Source organism: Babylonia areolata, chromosome 13 (assembly GCF_041734735.1).
Source record: "Babylonia areolata isolate BAREFJ2019XMU chromosome 13, ASM4173473v1, whole genome shotgun sequence".
NCBI lineage: Eukaryota > Metazoa > Mollusca > Gastropoda > Neogastropoda > Buccinidae > Babylonia > Babylonia areolata.
This window is the reverse complement of record NC_134888.1, coordinates 11,704,981-11,725,239: the sequence shown is the minus strand read 5'-3', so window position 1 is coordinate 11,725,239 and position 20,259 is coordinate 11,704,981. Positions and strand designations below refer to the sequence as shown.

Here is a 20,259-nt window from a genome sequence, read left to right as displayed (position 1 = left end):
ATTGAACGATCTGTTCTGTACCCCGGAATAATGTCACAAAAATGTACTCCTGTCACTGATGTTTCGGAGAGTAGGAAGAAATCTGATCTGCTTAGTATGGGTCTTCTCCAACTGAAATGTCTACAATTTGGATCCACTTTTCTCCAAATGTCGATTACATCAAACGTTAGCATAATATCCTCAGCCGTTTTCCTTGCCTTTCTATTGTTAGTATATTTATTATTTTCACGATCAAAGAGTTAGGTTAAGAACCAAATTTCAGTCCCCTTCAAGAATAAAGTCTGGCGTTCTTAATTCTTCTACGTATTCTTTAATTTATTGGTAAAAGCCTGGATTGTCTATATTAATAAACAAAAACCTTTTCCCATAAGATTTATTGAAGTTAACATATAATTTCCATCATAATCTTTATAAAATTTTCCATTAAAATTATTGAATAACACAGCCACACCTCTTGACCTCATATTGCGGAAAGCAAAATGACATTGGAAACCCGACCGGCGCTCTGTACTGTACATCCAGTACGGGTCTAAATGAGTACGAGTATCTTGCAGTGTCATGACATCGAGTTTTGGGTTGTCATGATTGTGTTGCCTGCTTGTGAAGCGAAGATTTTTTGTGTGCATGGTTTGGCTGTGTTACTGCAATTTGGTCTGAACTAGAATTGTGATGAAAGGCCAGTGGTACACGTGCTTTAGGCGCTATGGTGAATATGTGTTCACGAACTGATGTATTGTGAAGTGCACCAAAACCATTGTCATTCCACTGAGCGCACGGTGGTGTAGGTCACAGGATAAACAGACATTGGGATCGGAAAAGTTAACTGATGTTCTTAGAGAAATTGAAAGTCCTTCATGTTGGGACTGTTGAGCTTCAGGAAAGTCGATGTTGAAGTAGTGGTAAGTTGTGTTTTCCTTGAGAATTCGTTGCAATCGTTTCTTCATAATATTAAGATTTCGGATTTTTCTTCATAATTTACTTTTGAGAAGACATTAGGTTAAACGAGTATTAACAAGGTGAATATACATGAAAGAACCCCCCTCCCCCCCACGCCCCCCCACCCCCACCCCTCGCCCAGTGTTTTTACCAGTTCCTGAAGTTGGGTTTGAGGATGTTACAGGGTCCTCACTGCCTGTTTTGGGATAAAGTTATTCAGCAGATTAGTTGTCCCAGGAGTGTTAGTTGGATGTACTAAATGAAGGACAACGCAACTGCGTAAATGGACACAAGTAGAATTTTACATGTTGATATTTATGAACACTGGTAAAAGGCTAACTTGAAAGTATGCAGGAGAATGGAACATTTGTAATTGTGTCTCCTGAGCGTCACAGTTCATATGATTTATCCCTAGAGGGAAAATGCGGACACGCTTATTTTTCTTTAAGTGGTTTAATAAGAAGGGAGAGTATTTATCTAGTCCTGTTGTTTATCCCTGGGTTGGAGTGCAGTCAGATTGTGCTGTGTGTGAGTCCACCTGCCGTGTGAGTGATTGCGGCAGTATGATATGCAGCAAAACAACATTATCGCCTTTTTCTACAAGATAAATAGAAATCTATCTCCCTTTGGCTAAGATCACCATGCAAGGCCTTGACAGTAAATTGTTATATCTTTACTCATAGTATGGAAGCATGATATATATATATATATATATATATATATATATATATATACGTACGTATGTATGTATAAAATAGGTAAAGTTTCTTAAGAATCTTTTTCTTTGGGTGAAAAAAAAGCCTCAGAAATACCCTCCTTGAGCCACCGCCTGGTTTTATTGCAACAACCAATCTCCCATTGTTCTGTTCCTCGCTTCATTCTGTCGGTCTCCTGTCGCCTCCACTGATTCTGATGTTTATTTTCCGTCAATCACTCCACTGATTCTGATGTTTATTTTCCGTCAGTCACTCCACTGATTCTGAGGTTTATTTCCCGTCAATCACTCCACTGATTCTGATGTTTATTTTTCGTCAATCACTAAACTGATTCTGATGTTTATTGTCAGTCAATCACTCCACTGATTCGGATGTTTATTGTCAGTCAATCACTCCACTGATTAGGATGTTTGTCAGTCAATCACTCCACTGATTCTGATATTTATTGTCAGTCAATCACTCCACTGATTCTGATGTTTATTATCAGTCAATCACTCCGTTGATTCTGATGTTTATTGTCAGTCAGTCACTCCACTGATTCTGATGTTTATTGTCAGTCAATCACTCCACTGATTCGGATGTTTATTGTCAGTCAGTCACTCCACTGATTCTGATGTTTATTGTCAGTCAGTCACTCCACTGATTCTGATGTTTATTGTCAGTCAGTCACTCCACTGATTCTGATGTTTATTGTCAGTCAGTCACTCCACTGATTCTGATGTTTATTTCCCGTCAATCACTCCACTGATTCTGATGTTTATTTCCCGTCAATCACTCCACTGATTCTGATGTTTATTTCCCGTCAGTCACTCCACTGATTAGGATGTTTGTCAGTCAATCACTCCACTGATTCTGATGTTTATTTCCCGTCAATCACTCCACTGGTTCTGATGTTTATTGTCAGTCAATCACTCCACTGATTCTGATGTTTATTTCCCGTCAATCACTCCACTGATTCTGATGTTTATTTCCCGTCAATCACTCCACTGATTCTGATGTTTATTTCCCGTCAATCACTGCCTCACTCCCCTTGGCCTTCTCAGGAAGTGTATACCAGACTCACTTTGAACTTAAAAAAAAAAAAGAAAGCCATAACGTATAACACACATCGCACGGACACACGCACGCACACGAGCGCATACGCGTGCTCGCGCGCGCGCGCGCGTACACACACACACACACACACACACACACACACACACACACGTTTGTTGCAAGTTGGCCTATGAGTTCCACATAAGTTTACCGTTCTTTCCTTTGAAATCAGAATTACTTAAGGGATTAAAAATTGGAGAGGTCACTTTCGCCCTTTTTGACTCACTTGTGTAAACAAAGTGAGTCTGTTTTAACCCGGTGTTCGGTTGTGCGTGTGTGTGTGTCTGCGTGCCCATGGTAAACTTTAACATTGCCATTTCTCTGGAAATACTTTGTCTGCCAATACCAAATTTGACTTAAAATCAATGAAAAAAAATCTTCACAGTCGTGTGTCATGTGTGAAGATAACGTCACATGAAAACAAGACACAGCAGTATGTATGTGAAGAGTGTGTGACCATGAAAACAAGACACGTACAGCAGTATGTGTGTGTGTGTGTGTTTGTGTGTGTGTGTGTGAAGATGACGTCACATGAAACAAGACACACGAACAGCATGTGAAGAGAATGTCACGTGAAAAAGGACATATGAACAGCATGTGAAATCGGCGTGATTTGAAACAGGACACACGAACAATACTTTTTGAAGAACACGAAACAGGACACACGAACAATAGCTTTTGAAGAACACGAAACAGGACACGCGAACAATAGCTTTTGAAGAACACGAAACAGGACACGCGAACAGCAGTGCGTGAAGAGGATGTCGTTTGAAAGGACACACGAACAACAGTGTGTGTAGTGAACGCCACTTGATACAGGAAACTCGATCCGCCCCTCCCCCCTCCCCCCCCAGTCCTCTCACTGCCCCCTCCCCCTGCTAGCAACGTGTACGCCAGTCAACATGCAAGTCCTCTCCCATACTTCCTTTCTCTCCAACTTGCATAGACAGGTCTCTGTGTTCCCACGAGGGGAAGAGGGAGGGACAGAGTTAGGGTAAAAGGAGCAGAGAGGGGCCTCGTGCTTTTACCTGTCTGCCTACCTGTCCCCCTCCCGTCCCACCACCACCACCCCACCCACCACTGCCTGTGTTTTACGGATACAGGGTGGAGCTTGAGTGTGGCCCCATTTTGTTCTGCTGTATCGGGCAGGGAAGGTAGCTGTGTTCACTGCTGGCGATCGGCAGCTTGTTTTTCTTCAAAACACTTCATTCACTAAACTAGCGATGGCAGGGGGTAATAACGGAGGCTTGTGTGTCCTGATGTGAAAGGTTCTACATTCGGTTGAGTGGAACGGGCCCGGTTTGGCATTGTCATAGCTGTCCCCACTGGGAAAAAGGTCAGCGCCAGCCAACACAGATCACTACAGCTGGTGAAGGTTGCGACACACCCCGAGACTTGTGTGAAGCATCGCCAACAGGTAGGACACCCCCTCACCTCTTTCACCCTGTCCAGTTTCAATCCTGCGCTGAGAATGAAATGATACAGATACAAATTACCTTTTCTTCCATTCACAACAAATGGAGAGATATATCTGTTGTACGGATTCATGTATTCCCATTACAAAATACCATGTGTGGAGGTAGTTAAAGCATATAAATGTGTGTGGGTGTGTGTGTGTGTACAAATTGTACAAAAATATTCAGTTTTTACAGGCCATTAGACCCATATGAACAAAGGGGTAGACAATAACAACCATGGGGCATGATGATCCTATTATCGGACAAGTTTGAGCAGAACAACTGGACTTTATAATTTGAAGGGAATATGTTATTACCCGGGAAATATATATATATTTTTTACACAAGGATTCATATCTTGGATAGACAAACAAAGAAAAATGGCTTATGTCTTAAGTTTGGTATCTGTCGCAGTGGACACGGAACGGGATCAATAATGGTTTCCTAAAGCGAGACACGCCATTCAAACGTGATTCCATGCACCGTAAAAGGCAAAGTACACGACGATGTTCCTAAGAGGTCAAAAGACCAACGTAATTTGCCGTACAAATCTCGGGATGAAAGTTCAGGTAATTTGGGTGGAAAACGAGTCATGCCAGTTCTGACGATAGGAATCAAAAAGACGTGTTTTGAATACATTGATGAACTTGAAATGTCACCAACATTTTGCAGTTCCCATACATATTCAAATCCATATGAACATAACATAGATCTAACATCAGTCACCCAGTTCATTCTGCCTGCTAAGTCATGTTGGAGCAGCATCAAACAGCACTGTTTCGGGTACCTGTAATCAGGCATGGCACGAAGTCTGGTCCATTATTTAATACCTGATAAAGGTATTGATGTGTACCGGGAATCTACCGCATTTACCCAAAGCAATACTATTTTTAACATCCTACAAATCTTGACATTTTGCGCGCGCGCGCGCGCGCGCGTGTGTGTGTGTGTGTGCAAGACAATTACTAAAGCATATGTAAGTGTGTGTGTGTGTGTGTGTGTGTGTGTGTTCAAGACAAGTACTACTAAAGTATATGTAAGTGTGTGTGTGTGTGTGTGTGTGTGTGTGTGTGCAAGACAATTACTAAAGTATATGTAAGTGTGTGTGTGTGTGACTGACACTGACTGAAATATATATATATATATATATATATATATATATATATATATATATATATATATATCCGTTTCAGTTTCAGTAGCTCAAGGAGGCGTCACTGTGTTCGGACAAATCCATATACGCTACACCACATCTGCCAAGCATATGCCTGACCAGCAGCGTAACCCAACGCGCTTAGTCAGGTCTTGAGAGAAAAAAAAGGGGGGTGAATAAATAATAGATAAATACATAAAAAAAACCAACTACTACCACTACTAATAATATGTATAAGGCGCAAAAACTTGATGAAGTCAACTATAAGCGTACACACACACACACACACACACACACACACACACACACACACACACACACACACATATATATATATATATATATATATATATATATATATATACACACGCGTCTGTGTAAGTAGCAACAGTCTTCAGTTTAACGTCTTTACACTTCAAGTGATGGACGGAAAAAATGATGGGGGAGTGGGGGCGTGGGGTAGGGGGGGGTGCGCGCGCGCGCGCGCGCGCGAGTGTGTGTGTGTGTGTGTGTGTGTGTGTGTGTCTGTGTCTGTGTGTTTGTGAACATTGGATAAAAGCAAAATGGTAAAAAGGGAACGTAAGCAAAATGGTACGAAAAGCTAAAACCAAACAACTATAATATTGGCTGGCGCTGGGCATCGATCCTCGATCGATGTGCAGCGAATTGTTCGATATCGGTCCTGAATACTATTAGTAATTAATGAATGTAACGTGCAATTCTCAGTCAATGAAAGTATATGCGGACCTTTCTTGATTTTTGGGTTTGTTTTCGCTGCTGTCCTGCAATAACTGTTGACTGTAATGGCCCGATCAGTGACAGAACCGCGTACAGAAAAGTCCTACCAGGAATCAAACTCTTGATCCACAGATTGATCACGTGACCCTCAACACCTCCTGCCTCTTCATTTGCCAAATCTCCCGCCAAAATTACCAACGAACTCCCACTATGTATAAGGAGAAGCGTGAGCCAAGGAAGCAGGGCTCAACTTCTGGAGACGGTTTCCTTTGCAACACCTGTGGGAAGTGCTGCGCACCCAGAATCGGCCTCTTCTCCCATATGACACACACCGACAGATAAGCCTGCCTGCCTACTGATCCGTCGGTCCGACGGGAGACGCCATAAAAAAGATTTTTTTTTTTTTTTTTTTTTTTTTTCCCGACGAACTCCCACCAAAATTATCGTATGTAACAATTACCGATGTCGTTCAACGACGTGACATTTTCGTCGGGATCTCCGCGAAGCACCGAGCTTTGTATCGATCGGGGATCGACGCCCAGTAACTTCGTACAATACTTTGTACTTCGTACAATATCAGAAATACGGTATCTCTGTGTCAGTGTGTTTTATTCCATCTACCGTCGTAAGATTTTTCAAAGTTAAATTTCTACCTTTATTTTCACCATTGCTCACAGAAGGCTCATTTTCCTTGGAAGTGAAATGAATTGGCCATTATTGCAGAAAGGCAAATATACTGTGTTCACAATGACCACATTGACTACTGAATCAAGTGTGGTTTTAATATGTACTTGTGATGGACAAATGATCTCATCCATATGCCCGAAGTGAGGAAGTGAAATCAGGGGTAATCTTTCTGGAATGAACAGCAGGAGCAACGAGTTACACAAACAGATAACATTCTTTGATAATTATATGCACAGATACACAAACATTATACATATCAAACACACCTCTTCAGGATATTATATTGTTCCCCTCTAAATCTAAGTAAATAAAGAATGAAATCCACTCCAGACAAAGAATGATGAAATGGTAAACATCCCCGCAGCCTCTGTGTGTGTGTGTGTGTGTGTGTGTCTCCGCCCCACACTTCCTCCCCCTCTGTGAAGTGATCTGTAAAAGCTGGGGTTGTTGAGTGCCTGCTCACTGTCAACAGTGGAGGACCGAACACACTGTCAGTGGAGGACTGAACACACTGTCAGTGGAGGACTGAACACACTGACAGTGGAGGACTGAACACGCTGTCAGTGGAGGACTGAAGATACAACAGTGGAGGACTGTCAGTGGAGGACTGAAGACAACAGTGGAGGACTGTCAGTGGAGGACTGAAGACAACAGTGGAGGACTGTCAGTGGAGGACTGAAGACAACAGTGGAGGACTGTCAGTGGAGGACTGAAGACAACAGTGGAGGACTGTCAGTGGAGGACTGAAGACAACAGTGGAGGACTGTCAGTGGAGGACTGAAGACAACAGTGGAGGACTGTCAGTGGAGGACTGAACACACTGTACCCAACAATAACTGACAGCAGTACCTTTAATCCTCAAACAATGTTCCAAATGATTTGCCTAAATAAATAAGCCAGGTCTTGTTTCAAGACTAAACAATTCTAGAGCATATAAAGTAGGTTACTGATTTGCAATCAACAAGGAATGCTATTTTAGAGGAAACAAGTAGGTCAGAGCTTGTATAACAGCAATACGCTCAGTCGTAAGAATGGAAAGATTCTTTCCAATAAGGTAATATTTTTCAACTTTTAAAGCAGGAATATGAAAAGACGCACCTGCATTATTGCCGTCAAGAATCTATCCATGCTATGTGTATTCTAGCAGGACTCGTCATTATGTTGATATTTTCTCCCTTACTTTGTTTCAGAATAATGACTATCACAATCTGCTTTCTACATTTCCGAACAGGAGTATAAGGTGGTTTTACAGCTAACTCTTTCATGTTAACACTTTTAACAAAATTGAAATGTAAGTTGCAACTGTTTCTTATGATGAAATGGCTTTAGTTTTTTTTTCTTTTTTTATAATGAAAATCAATGTCAGATCTCACTATCTGTTTATGAGCAAAGAAATTTTCTGTCATTAAAGTATATCTTACAGCGAATTTTGCTGTTGGTAATTCATCATGTTCATATCGGGGAAGGATTCCAGCTGTTTTGTATATTTCCTGGTTGGATGCTTGAGAGGGCACTCCAAGGGCAATTTTGTTAGCCGTACAATCCACAATTTGAATCTTTTATATGTATGATAGTCAGTCGTGTTCGACAATGACCACCAGATAGCAGGGGAGGTAATTGCTGTCCTATCTGGGCTAGAATTGGATTATAACGGAGAGTGTCTTGCCCAAGTTACATCCCCACTCTCTCGGCCAAGAGAGTTTTAGCACAGTCAGCGTTGGGATGATTCCCAAAGGCCAACAAGCCCCCAAGGCTGCAGCATAAGAGCCAGTGAAATGTTTCTTCCTGATTTGAGAGTCATAATCCTTCACGAAAGACTAAGCTGTAAATGATTTCCCCTTGCAATGGAGAAATCATTGATAACACAGCTCTCACTTTTGTAATAGATATTTAGGTGTGTGTGTGTGTGTGTGTGTGTGTGTGTGTGTGTGTGTGTGTGATAATAATAAAATATGCAGGCTTATATAGCGCAGTACCCCCTATCTGAGGTGGGGCTCACTGGGCTTTACCATAAAATACACAAATTTAAGACGAAGTGACGTAAAATATGAATATGTACAAAGTCAACAAAATCTCACATGACATTGGCTAAAATACACATATTTAATTAAGACTAAGTAACATAAAAATACGTAAATCAACACAGGTACCATCACAGTCTCAAATCACTTAGAAACAAACGACAGCACAACAAGGCACATCATATTCAAAGTAAAAAATGAACACCAAGGAACCAGCATCACAAAAAGCACACACAAAAAATCATCACAAATTCATACAATCAACACAAAGTGCACATCCGGCAATAAGATCACAGCAAGCAAATGCAGGAAAAGTTCCAGTGAAAAAAGTACAATTAGACAAGATATGTTTTGAGTGCTCTCTTGAATGCGGGTGTTGGGGTGTAAAGGAGGTGTGAGGGTAGTGAATTCACTGTTTAGGTGTAACAAAAGAAAAGAACGTTCACCGAAAGTTTTTGTACGAATCTTTGGAACAGACAGCGTGAGTTTGTCATTTGAAGAACGAAGTTGTCTGGACGGTGAACAGACAGAAAGTAGGCCCGAAAGATAGACAGGGCAAGAATCAGTGAAGAAATTGTGACAAAGGACTGAGAGTTTGTATTGTATTCGTGCTTGAATGAGAAGCCAGTGAAGGGAAGCGAGTTGGGGAGTGATGTGTTGACGTTTCTTAGCTTTGAGAGTGAGTCGTGCTACAGAGTTTTGAACTTTTTGAAGTTTGTCAAAACAGTGTTTGTGGCAGCCAGCAAGAAGAGCATTTCCACAATCTAATCTAGATAGAACAAAAGATCAAACCAGTTTTTGTGGTTTCTGTGGTTAGATATTGTGTGTGGAGAGGGGGGTGGGGGTGGGGTGATTAATTTGACTTCTTCAACAGTTCTGACTCTTGGCTGTTCTCGGAAATGTCTGCCAAGATTGAGAGCCACGATTGTTTGTATTGAGTTGTAATCGTGTTGTGCTGTTTTGTGTCGTGTTGCTGGCCTGTGTTGTGATGTGCTGTTTTGTAATGTATTGTTTGTACTATATCATGTAATATTCTGCCGTATTGTATTGTATCGTGTTGTTTTGTGTTGTGTACTGTATTCTGTTGTATTGTACTGAATTGTCTTGTGTTGCATTTATCTGCTCTCCCAAAGGAGAGTGCTTCGCCATAGCCCGTCATTGTTTTTTTTCTTTTCTTTTTATGACTGCACACATATATTTTTTTCTTTTTATGACTGCACACATATATTTTTTTCTTTTTATGACTGCACACATATATTTTTTTCTTTTTATGACTGCACACATATGTTTTTTTCTTTTTATGACTGGACACATATATTTTTTCTTTTTATGACTGCACACATATATATTTTTTCTATAGAATGTTGTCAGATAACCTTCTTGTAATTGTTTTACATGCGCCATTGGATGCTACACACTGCGGGACCTCAGTTTATCGTCTCTTCTGACCACCATCGAAAGTCAAGGGGAAATAAAATCCCGATCACTGCTGGAATAGAACCCAGGACATTTGCTTTCAATTTGGAAGACTGTTTCATAGAAGCTAACGAGTACCTCTTTAGAAGTGCTGGCTTTTGTTAATTTCTTTAACATCTTTCACTGTTCATATAGTGCATCCTAAAAAAAATCGATCAAGCAACAACAACAACAACACACACACACACACACACACACACACAAAGTCAGTTACAATAAACGCAGTGTTGACGAGAACATGCATCATGTTTACATTCCAAAGGACATTTTGCATTTCGGTTGGTATGTTCCTTAAAATCAAACAACAACATTAACAACACACACAACACGCACACACACACACACACAACACACACACAAAAACCGCAAACGCCAACAAACTGGTTCCAAAACAATGAAAGAGACGCTGATGTGCTGCGAACACAGGTGTTCGCTCAGCCACCGTTGTCCACGTCTGTCTGATCTGCACGTGTTAGACAAGGTTTGTTTGTCCTCAGCTGGTCAACAGGACATATACTTCTGTCACCGCCGACAATCCATCAACTGATGTGAGAACAGCGTCTGCATAAAGGGGGACAATGTCTCGTACATGAATGAGTCATCTTTAATTGGAAAGGAAAATGAGCACTTTCAGTCATCCGGTCCGTTTTTTGTGTTTATTATCTAGTTTTGTTGTTGTTGTTGTTTTTAAACCAGGGAATACCATTGCTTCGCCCCAGTACCTGTGAAGATAATGGCACGCTGAGTCCGTGAGTAGCTCCAGACAATAGCACGGCCAGTGTAGACGATGTTAATCAGATGTCACGGCTTTGCTAAAGGCTGGTGTGGGCGTCGTCACAACCGCTGTAGGGTTTGTGGGAGGAAAAAAGGCGGTTATCAGAGCACAGACAGGATGTCAGTGTGTGTGTGTGTGTGTGTGAGGGTCTGAACGAGATTGTTTCTTCCCAAGTCTGAGGCTAACCCCCCCCCCCCCCCCCGCCCTCTTTTGTCTTCTCCCTTCAACAGCCCCCTACTCCAAACAGTTTTCCCTGATCGCCCTGGTTGACTGGCTATGTGTGGACGATTTTCAGTGAAGGTATGTTGCCATTCAGTACGCAGAGGAATGTGGATCGGTCGGTTGGGTCAAAACAAATATGACAGATTTTGTGGCACAAGTATAAAAGCTCCCGTGAAGTGGAACTTAGGTGGAGCGGTGGTAGAGTGGATAGATTGCTCGAGTAAGCAAGGGTCCCCGATTCGATACCCGCTAAGACGTAGTCTTCTTCAATCGTGAGTTGCAACTCACACGTTCACATGTGTGGGTGGGATTTGTACGTACATGACCGTTTTTACCCTGCCATGTTGGCATCCATGCTCCGTTTTCGGGGGTCCCTTGTGTAGTGATCTGGGGTTTCCAGATGGGAATAAATCGAGGTCCCATGTGCAGCTTACACCGAGTTCACTGTGAAGTAACACACATGGCAACAAGAGAGTCTCCCTAAAATAATGTAAAAACAAACGAACAAATAAACACACACACACACACACAGACACACACACACACACAGACACACACACACACACACACACACACTTTTTGGTAAACGAAGACACACATGAAGACATTAAGAAAAACATAGGTGGCGCTGATTTACAGCTTTGCGGTTGTGACGGAAGAGTACTTCAATGCCATAAGACACAATGCCATAAGACACAATGCCATAAGACACAACGCCATAAGACACAACGCCATAAGACACAAAGCAGTTAGCAAATGGACGTGGGAGTGTCCCAGTCTGAAAGCGACGAACAGCGAAGTGATCACACCACGCGCATTTTTCAAGTTCCCCAATCTACACCTTTCATTCACCATGTTGTTCGTCTTCATGTTCAAGCAGAACACAATGGAGCTGCAGTGTCGTGTTCCTGATGTCTACTGATGGGCACAAAAAACAACTGGTGCTGAGGACTGGAAGGTGACACCTCCAACCACTTTCCAGTCTCGGGTGGAAGGGGCGAAAGGAGGGGGAGGGAGGAGCGGCTGAGTGGGAGGGGGGACGTTGAAAATGAAGCACGGTGAGCACTTGTGTTGTTTCTTGCTGCACGAGATCAGCATTGCATTTAGAAGCACCATGATGTTGATGATGTCTAGTCTGATCATGCAGGACACTTCATATGCATCACTGTATTGCATTGCATTGCATTGCATTGCATTGTACTGCATTGCATTGTACTGTATTGTGTTGTGTTGTGTTGTATTGTACTGCATTGTATGGTATTGTATTGTGTTGTATTGTATTGTACTGTATTGTATTGTATTGCACCACCAGGCCACCAGTTTGCCACAGGGGTTAAGTTCAGAATCGTATTGATGTTGATGATGTTTTCCTACAGCTTTCTCTATTGCAAATGCCATTCACCGCGGATATTGACAGATGTGTCGATGCTACAGTTAATTTCTGTCTGATAGCTTTGAGATGGCCTTGGTGGTCAGCGAGGCTCTAAGCACCATAATTTTTGATTTGATTTGAATTTCTGCCTGTCCACCCAACTTTGACTGACAGTGTATGCTCATGGGGATAGTTAGTTATAGAGCACAAAGAAGAAAAAAGCATATAACAAGAGTCAGACCAGAAGCCATTATGTCCATAATTAAAATATAAAAAATAAGATGAAAAAGAAAGAAATGTTGCTAAGTGTCAAGTGATATGTTTTGTTTCATTTTCTTTTCAGTTGGCACGCATGCAAGTCTCTCATAGGCATTGTATAATGTTTGAGAAACAATGGAAGAATTCATCTTTCAAGAAGTCTTACGTATGGATTCCATTTTTTCCAGTTCTGTTTGCTTCATATTTATGTTCTTTTTTCACTTTATGCTTGTATCTCAACTCCCCTTAACAGCCGTAGATATCAATGATAATCTGACGTTGTAGTGTAATAGTTGTGCATTCACCATAGTGATGAATGAATATGGTAATACGAATCAGCACATTTCTGAATTTGAGTGTAGAAAACTGCAATATTAATACTAAGACACAACAAAGAGACGTGTGAAGTCAATTGTTTTGTCTATTTTTTATTTTTAATACCGATGTTAAATCAGAACAAATATCTACAAAAACTAATCTAATGATGGATTGAATGAACAGATCACTTGATGATTTGAGCAGGATCGTGTTCTTCAAATTAAAATCATATGTCTACGAAAGAAGATCACATAATGAATGGAGTCTCCCGTCGGACCGACGCATGAGTAGGCAGGCAGGCTGATCTGTCGGTGTGTGTCATATGGGAGAAGAGGCCGATTCTGCATGCACAGCACTTCCCACAGGTGTTGCAAGGGAAAACGTCTCCAGAAGTTGAGCCCTGCTTCCTTCGCTCACGCTTCTCCTTAATGGCCAGCGTTCTCTTGTTTTCAAACGTCTTTATGCCACTAGAGCACAGCATCCTCCAGCGAGAGCGGTCAAGGACATCAGTTTCCCCAGGAAGCGATGTCTATGTCACAGGCTTTGAGGTTTGTCTTCATGGTGTCCTTGAAGCGCTTGCAGGGTCTTCCAAGTTCGCGGTGGCCTTCCTTCAGCTGACCATACAAGAGCATCTTCGGGATCCTGCTGTCTGTCATGCGGACAACGTGTCCTGTCCAGCGTAGCTGGCACTGGATCAGCAGGCTTTCGATGCTGGGCAGGCCGCTCCTCTCTAGGACCTGGAGGTTGGAGACCCTGTCTTGCCACTTTATGCAGAGGATCTTTCGTAGGCATCTCTGGTGAAACTGCTCAAGTTGTTGAATGTGACGGCGATACGTCGTCCATGTTTCACAGCAGTACAACAAGGTGGTCACCACAACAGCTCTGTAGATTTTGAATTTGGTGCTGAGCCTGATGCCTTTGTTGTTCCACAGCCTGTTGTTGAGTCTGCCAAAGACGGAGCTGGCCTTGGCGATGCGCAGCGTCACTTCTGTATCAAGGGCTCCGTTACTGCATAGGGTGCTGTGCTGATTGCAGGGGGGGGGGGGGGGGGGGGGAGCACTGGCGTTCTGTGAGCTAGCTGGTTGGTACATAGATTCGGTCTTGCTGAGGCTGATGGTGAGTCCAAAGCACCTGCAGGAGGTTGAGAACCTGTCCATAATGAACTGCATGTCCTCATGAGTGTGTGCAGCAAGCACGCAGTCATCAGCGAAGAGGAACTCTCTTAACAGTGCCTCAAACACCCTGGACCTGGCGAGGAGTCGCCGCAAGTTGAAAAGTTTGCCATCTGTGCGAAACTGGATGTAGATGCCCCGGTCACAGTCTTGGAAGGCGTCAATCAGCATGGCAGAGAAGAGAATTGAGAACAGTGTGGGTGCCAGGACGCAGCCCTGTTTCACTCCATTTACCACAGGGAACGGATCCGACATGTCAGTATTTTCCTGTACTCTCGCCTGCATGCCATCGTGGAATGAGGCAATCAACTGGATTAGACTCTCTGGGCAGCCGAACTTTAGGAGGATCTTCCACAGATCACGGCGGCTCACCGTGTCGAAGGCCTTAGTCAGGTCCACAAAGACCATGCGGAGTTCCTTGTTCTGCACACGGCACTTCTCTTGCATCTGGCATACAGCAAACACCATGTTACATGTTCCCCTGCCTGAGCGGAAGCCGCACTGTGCTTCAGGGATGACTGTGTTGGAGACATGGTCACCCAGTCTGTTCAGTATGATGCGGGCGAAGATCTTGCCAGCGATGGAGAGAGATTCCACGGTGGTTATCGCAGGATATTTTGTCTCCCTTCCGTTTGTAAATGTGGACAATAGAAGCATCCTTGAAATCCTGGGGACCTCCCCTCTCTCCCAGATAGACTGGAACAGGGCGGTCAGCTTGTCTGTCAGCACCTCGCCTCCATACTTGTAGATGCCAGCCTGGATTCCATCCGCTCCTGGTGCTTTTCCTGACTTTGTCAGCTTCAGGGCATTCCGGGTCTCGGCCTTGGTGGGAGGGGCAGCTAGCGAGTCATTGACTGGTAGCTGTGGGAGGGCTGCAATTACCTCGTCAGATATGGACGAGTCCCTGTTGAGGAGGGTGTTGAAGTGCTCTGCCCAGCGGGCAAGGATATCTTTCTTGTCTGTCAGGAGGGCGGTCTGGTCCAAGGCTCGGACAAGGGTTGATCCTGTAACTCTCGGCCCATACACAGCTCGGAGACCATCATGGAAGGTCTTCCTGTCGTGAGCATCAGCAGCGGACTGAAGCTCTTCGGACTTTCTCTCCCACCAGGTGTTCTTCATCTCACGCAGCCTCTTCTGTACGAGTTGCCTGGTTTGCAAGAACTGATCACATAAAGACCCGAAGAAAAACATATCCAAAGCGCAACCGGTGATGTTATAATGTTGTTTTATCAAGTGGAGAAAACTGACGGCACCATGCGATGGACATTGAGTCTAATCTACGAAGTTTCTGCAATGAACTGAAAGACGTATGGTTTGACGGTTTATGTCTTTGCCTGGTGGTTTTGAAGGTGTGTTGTGCAGCAAGTAATCCATACACACGTTTCTCTGCCTTCTACCCCTTCCTTCTCCCGTCCATCCCAGGAGTAGAGTTCGTCTCGTTCGTTTCTCACAGAGGGAATGACAGAAGGGAAACAAGGAGCCGAAAAGCGTATGCATGGGTATATGTAAGGTGAATAATTCATGACCGTTTGTCTCCTGTCTGATAGACTGAGCGTTGGGAGGCAAGAACAATCACTGTCATACGTCAGTGGCTTGGAATCTGTGATCTGAGGACAGGTTGTAAAAAGTAACTACACACACACACACACACACACACACAGAGGCATTCTATTTCTTTTTCTTCTGTGTTCGTTGTCTTTGTGGTGGTGTTTTTTATGTTGCTCCCACGTTCCCTCATATCAACGAGTGGGCTTTTACGTACATATACATCCGTTCAAGCAGCCGTGAACCGTTTTCGGGTGCGTGAATACTCGTTGTGTTCGTGTTTTCATAAAAATCAACAATGCAAAAAAACCAAAAAACAAAAACAAACCAAAACAACCTTATTTATAAACAGGAGATGAAAAAAGAAGCAGAAAAAAAGAAGAAACAAGAACAAACAATTAAGTAAGTTAATGTTATTCCAACATCAGCGTGATATCAACTTCATAGTATCCACATGTATCGTATGATGAAAGAGAAAACACGAAAGAAAAAAAAGAAGAACAAATTAGAAAGAAAGAAATTTTAGAAAAGAAAACAGGGGGAGGAATACAGAGGGGAGAGCAGAATGACTTACTGATCAGACATAGCCAATCCATCCAACTTTGAACAGTGGACATTAGGTCAGTCAACGATAGAATATGTGATCAGACATAGCCAGTCCCTCCAACTTTGAATACAAGGGAGTCAAATGATTACGTGATCAGACATAGCCAATCCATCCAACTTTGAACAGTGGACATTAGGTCAGTCAACGATAGAATATGTGGATACTATGAAGCTGATATCACGCTGATGTTGTAATAATTTTATCTTACTTAATTGTTTATATATATATATATATATATATATATATATATATATATTCGTATCGTTTTGGAGATCAGGATCTTCAATCAACATAGTTTGTAAATGGTTCGAAGATAAAGTTGAGATTGTATTTGTTCAAACGACCTGAAAGTATTGACAGAATAATAAATAATGTTCTGCGGTTTCTCTTGCAATGTCACAGGCACAGAGTGGGTCATTTATTAAATGGTGGTTGAACATATCATCGCTCAGATCACTCATCCCAAGACGAAGTCGACAGTGAATAATTTGCTCTTTCTTTACCAAAGTAGCTAGATCGTTAGCACATAGATCTTGTTTTACTTGGCGATTTTTACATTGTACAGCGCAAATGCGCATGTTTTACATGGAAAAGCTCTCAACAAATGGATTATTATTATGATTTTTATTATTCTATTAATTAAAAAATTGTTATTTCTTAAAAATCCCATTATAACTTCAAAACAGACCTTATACAAAACAACATGTGTACACAGATACATCGATGTTCTACAGAAGTGAGACAGCATGTTATCTTTTCTGTGTATTTATTATCTAGCAGCGTGAAAATAATTGGACACATCAAGAGTTTTCCATTGCCAACAGCCTGACCTTTAGCCGACATTGAAACCGTGTTAAGTGATTATTTTATTCAAAATATCCAGTCAAGCAGATCTGATAACACCAAAACGGGTATGCCAGTTTGTGCGTGTGGAAGTTGCGTGTGTGTGTGTGTGTGTGTGTGTGTGTGTGTGTGTGTGTGTGTGTGCGCGCGCGCGCTATTTTGTGTCTGTGCCTGTTTGTGCTTGTGCCCGTGCAAACGAATGTTTGTGCCATTTTGTGTCTGTGTCAGTTTGTGTTAGAATACAGAATACTTTATAATCTCAACAAGAGAAATTCATTTGTGGTGTAAAACGCATAAACAATACGCGGAAATTACAGTCATTCAACATGTATGCATAAAAGACATAAAATGCGTAGATGTCGACCTAGCGCAACCCATGCGTACAATAAATAATTACAGTAGACAACAACAAGAACAGAAACCTTTAAAGGTAACTAAACATCATCACAGCCATACATGTGCAAATCAAAATCACAGTTAAAGGATAGGCATGAAATAGCATACTGAAAGAAGACATAAGACATATAATAACAATATGCAATTCAACAGTATTTTGATTTTAGATGTCACAATCCATATACACCCAATTTGGCATACATCTTTAGTCATATATCTGTTATCAAAATTAATATGGCTGTTAAATAGCTGAGCTGAGGTTGGAATAAAGCTGCGTTTGGTTCTGTTTGTTTCGAATTTTGGAACACAAAAACGTTTGCCTGAAGGTAAGAGTTGGAAATAATTTGCCAGCGTTTGGCTGCTGTCGCTTGAAATACATCTGGTTTTACTGTCGCATTCTGACATTGCACAGTTCACTCAAACTGTGTTGTCTCACACCAGCGACCTTACTGCACACATTCAGAGTCTTCTCCACCATATTCTTCACAGCGAGACCACCATACCAGCCTGTAAAAGAGAAAGTTGACACAGATTCAATAAAACATCTGTAAAATACTTTCGAATTAACTCTGCTCTTTCTGAGTTTCTGCAGACAATAGTTGCAAGACTGGCACTTTTTAAAATACAATTTTGGAGTATAATTCAGCTTTTGATCAAGAATAGTTCCAAGGTATTTGTATTCATGCATTCTTTCAATCTTTATATCATTGGTGAACAGGTCAGGAACTGGAGAGGCGCTTTTTCTTAAACCAGTTATCATTTCTTTAGTTTTCTGTATGTTAAGATCTAAATAATTCTCTATACACCAGAGGAAATTCTTTTAACTTGCTCGAAATAAACAGCATCATAATTTCATAGATCTTCAAGGGCTGAGTCATCAAAATACTTAATGAGAGGAGTTGTGTCCGAGCCAGTACAGTCATTTGTATATAGTGTGAAAAGAACAGGTGACAGAACTCTACCTTGAGGGGCACCAGTGGAAGTTGTCTTCACAGAAGATAGAGCTTGTCTAAAACGGACTGACTGAGTTATCCGAGCAAGAAAACTGTTCACCCATAAAATGAGGTTTGTGTTGATGTTAAATGAAAGAAGCTTACGTGCCATGAGACGTGGCTGACTGGTGTTAAATGCCGATGAAAAGTCAATGAATAAAATGCGAACAAAAGAATTTGGTTTCTCCAGGTGAGTGTATGAATGATGTAAGAGTGTAAGTGTGGCATCAGCAGTACTCCGGTTGGATCTGTATGCAAACTGGTATTAATCATGGAATGGTGTTGTGTATGCTAGAATGTGTGTCAGGACGGTGCGTTCTAAATATTCCACGACGACTGGAGTCAGGGCTATTGCGGTAGTCGTTTAATGAAACAGGGTTTTTGTTCTTTGGCACTGGGCTGATCGCTGGAAGTTTCCACAAAGCAGACAGACGACAACCCTTCAGAGACCACGTGAACAGGCTACTGAACACACCACACAACTGTGCGGCACGTCTTCAGGAGTCGTCCACTGATCCCATTAGGGCTGACTGCCTTGTTGACTGAAAACCTTCGGAAAGCAGACACAACAGTGCAAGGGTCAATGGATATAACACTTTCATAATCTAAGACACGTTCTTTAAGAGGGACAAGGCTTTTTCCCAGTTCATCGTTAAGATCGCTTCGTTCAAAGCGACGGAAGGTCATTTATTTTTTCTGAGAAAACTTTGTTTCTCTCTGATGACTTACACGGTGCAGAGACTGATGATGTGCATTGTCCAGAAAGTAGTTTCAGACCTTTCCATGCATCTGCCATATTACCACTTTGGAAACGACGTTCAACTTTTTGTGCCCGTGCCAGTTTGTGTTTGTGCCAGTTTGTATCTGTGCAACTTTGCCCCAGTTTGTGCCTGTGCCAGTTTGTGTTTGTGCCAGTTTGTATCTGTGCAACTTTGCCCCAGTTTGTGTCTGTGTCAGTTTGTGCCCGTGCTAGTTTGTGTCTCAGCAAATGTGTCTGAGCAACTACGTGTTTGTGCTAGTTTGTGTTTTTGCAACTTGTGCCAGTTTGTGTCAGTTTGTGTCTGGCCCAGTTTGTGCCTGTGCAACTTTGTTTTTCTGCCTGCTTGTGTGTGTGCCAGTTTGTGTCTATGCTATTTTGTGTGTGTGCCAGTTTGTATCTATGCTATTTTGTGTGTGTGCCAGTTTGTGTCTATGCTATTTTGTGTGTGTGCCAGTTGTCTGTGCCAGTTTGTATCGCGGTGCCAGTTAGTGTCGGTGCTAGCTTTTGACTATGTCTTGGTAACTGTGTATTATACGTATATGGCAGTTTGTATCTGTGTTAGTTTGTGTCTGTGCCAGTTTGTGTTCCTTAGCTGGTTTGTATTTGTGCGTGTACAGGTATGTTTTTGTGCTAGTTTTTATGTATCTGTACCAGTGTTTGTGCAGTGAATGCGTACAGTTGATCGCGGCCTTTTCAGAGACAGCATGTTGCTGCAGTTCT

At 42.2% G+C, this 20,259-nt stretch overlaps 2 protein-coding genes across 6 annotated transcripts in view; both read left to right on the top strand.

The window, feature by feature from the left end:
* LOC143289056 (uncharacterized) overlaps window positions 1-1,408 on the top strand; it is a 7,245-nt gene extending 5,837 nt beyond the window's left edge. Inside the window, exon 6 of the mRNA XM_076597872.1 lies at window positions 1-1,408. This exon is cut by the window's left edge and continues 910 nt beyond it. The gene's annotated coding sequence lies outside the window, so the exon portion shown is untranslated.
* Window positions 1,409-3,796: 2,388 nt separating this feature from the next.
* Window positions 3,797-20,259, top strand: part of LOC143289055 (unconventional myosin-VIIa-like) — a 226,551-nt gene continuing 210,088 nt past the window's right edge. For 3 of the 5 annotated variants that reach the window (XM_076597869.1, XM_076597871.1, XM_076597870.1), the window contains exon 1: window positions 3,797-4,164. The gene's annotated coding sequence lies outside the window, so the exon portion shown is untranslated. Of the gene's footprint in view, window positions 4,165-12,221; window positions 12,335-20,259 lie in introns of those variants that run through there. The other 2 variants (XM_076597867.1, XM_076597868.1) reach the window with 2 other exon arrangements.